At 40.3% G+C, this 2,500-nt stretch overlaps 1 protein-coding gene across 6 annotated transcripts in view; it reads left to right on the forward strand.

Annotated features, from left to right (window-relative positions):
* LOC143039214 (glutathione S-transferase 1-like) overlaps positions 1-2,500 on the forward strand; it is a gene marked incomplete at its 3' end in the record, with an annotated part of 242,815 nt that overhangs the window by 145,344 nt on the left and 94,971 nt on the right.

Consider the following 2,500-nt stretch of genomic DNA (forward strand, 5'->3'; position numbering starts at 1 on the left):
AATCGGGGCTTCTGTCCGTGGGCAGCGGAACGGAGGGCCGGTAGAGCGCGAAAGTGACTCACCGTGCCTGTGGTCCATAGGGGTGTCCCCAATGTCCCTAGAGTAACGACAGTGTAAGTTGTATGCAGTCAGTACCTTATATGGGGTACCTACTAGCAAGAAAACAGAGGTACGAGTAGATCCAGATGTCGTAAAAGGTTCATTGACGTCGTAAAGTTACGACTAAAGGAGAGAGATGTCTTTATCCTTCTTGGGAGAAACAAGAGACTTGAGATATTTTGTTCTGGCTGCCTAAAAGCGATTTTGTATAGTTGAGATCAGAATCACGTATTGAGGTTATTGACTACCCAACTCTTTTACGGTGGAACTGTAATGTTTAGTACATTTCAGTCAATCAATCAATCAATCAAATCAGCCATCCCGAGTCCACTGCTGAACAAAGGCTTCCTTCATAGCATTCCATGATTCATACGACCGCGTCATCCTCTGCCACGTCACCCCCGCAAACTTCTCGATCTCGTCTTTCCACTTTCTGTCTGGCCTCCCTCTTCCACGCTTCCTATCTCGCGGCGTCCATTCAGTAACACATTTGCTCCATCGCTCATCAGTCGTTCGCACTAACTTATCCAATTTCACTCCCTCTCCTTTACCGCCTCCACAATATCTTTCACCCTAAACCAGCGTTTCTCACCCTTTTTACCCTTGCGTTACCTTTAAAATAAATTGCATGTCTCAAGGAACCCCTGCGCAAAAAAACAAAAAACAAAAAAAAACATATACCATATCATTCTCATTTTATTTTCATCGTAATAATAGGCTAGATAGGATGATGTCTGGATTACACTATTACAATAACCAAGAATATGTCGTGCGGGTTTAATTATATCGCGTATATGAAATTAAATAAAAAATCAAAAGTGCATTAGCTTATCTCACTTGTTCTTGCGGAACCCTGAGGGAACTTTGCGGAACCCTTAGGGACCTTTGCGGAACCATTAGGGAACTTTTCGGAACCCTTAGAGACCTTTGCGGAACGCTTAGGGACCTTTGCGGAACCCTTAGGGACCTTTTCGGAACCCTTAGGGACCTTTGCGGAACCCTTAGAGACCTTTGCGGAACCCTGAGGGAACTTTGCGGAACCCTTAGAGACCTTTGCGGAACCCTTAGGGACCTGTTCGGAACCCTTAGGGACCTTTGCGGAACCCTTAGGGACCTTTGCGGAACCCTTAGGGACCTTTGCGGAACCCTGGTTGAGAAACGCTGCTCTAGAATTAATAGAGCACTATCCACTTCGCCCTGATCTCCTCCATGTAACCAATTCCCCTTGGACGAGAGAGTCTTGCCATCTGCCGAAGGAGGTGACCGAAGACACACTTCGCCCTTCAGGTCGCCTTTCACGCAGAGGGTGGTATTCTTAAAAAAATTCTTTCCCTTCCAAGGATTTATATAAGGAAAGATTTATGTTAGGATTTTTTTAAGAATGCCACCGTAAGATTCTTAGAGTGATACTCTTAAAAAATTCTTTCCCTTCCAAGGATTTATATAAGGAAAGGTTTATGTAAGAAAATAATTTTTTTAAGAATGCCACCGTAAGATTCTTACGGTGGTATTCTTAAGAAAAAATCTTTCCCTTCCAAGGATTTATATAAGATTTATATAAGGAAATATTTATGTAAGGAAAGATTTTTGTTTTTTAAGAATACAACCGTAAGATTCTTACAGTGGTATTTTTAAGAAAAAATCTTTTACTTTCAAGGATTTATATAAGATTTATATAAGGAAAGATTTATATAAGGAAAATTTTTTCTTACGAATACCAACGTAAGAGTTCGAGGAAGAAGAACTTTAGTATAGTGGTTCCCAAACTTTTCTCTGTTATTTCCTTCTACAACCATATCAACCATTATATTTTCCCCTTCGTGGCGAAATACAATGTGACTATTTATTAATCTATTTAAAAATGTACAAATATACTGATAAACGTATTGTTACATAGTAAACTACACTGCCCAGCTACAACAGGTTCTCTCTAACTCTCCCTCCTCTCTCTCTCTCTCTCTCTCTCTCTCTCTCTCTCTCTCTCTCTCTCTCTCTCTCTCTCTCTCTCTCTCTTTCTCTCTCTCTTTCTCTTTCTCTCTCTCAGACATAAGAAAATCCATCTGATATTTTTTATTGCTAGTAGGCAGTGTCATTATTTTTTCCATGGTAGCTTCTTCAAATTTCCCCCATTGGGAAATTTTCCCCAGTTTGGGAAATGCTGCTTTAGTAGGATAGATGCACTATCGATTCCACACACTCGCACGGGCGTGTATAAAGCATTCGTTCAAGTGCATGTGCACTTTAAAACATGTGTATTAACGCACATTTATTGTATGTCCACATAATTTTACATGCCTGTATACACAAACATACACTGTAAAAACATATACGTGGATACAAAAAAACACATACAAACGCGTGTATATATAGTACATATATATAATTATTTATGAATGCACAC

Source organism: Oratosquilla oratoria, chromosome 26, assembly GCF_046742065.1.
Source record: "Oratosquilla oratoria isolate Oo_2021 chromosome 26, ASM4674206v1, whole genome shotgun sequence".
Classification (NCBI taxonomy): Eukaryota; Metazoa; Arthropoda; class Malacostraca; order Stomatopoda; family Squillidae; genus Oratosquilla; species Oratosquilla oratoria.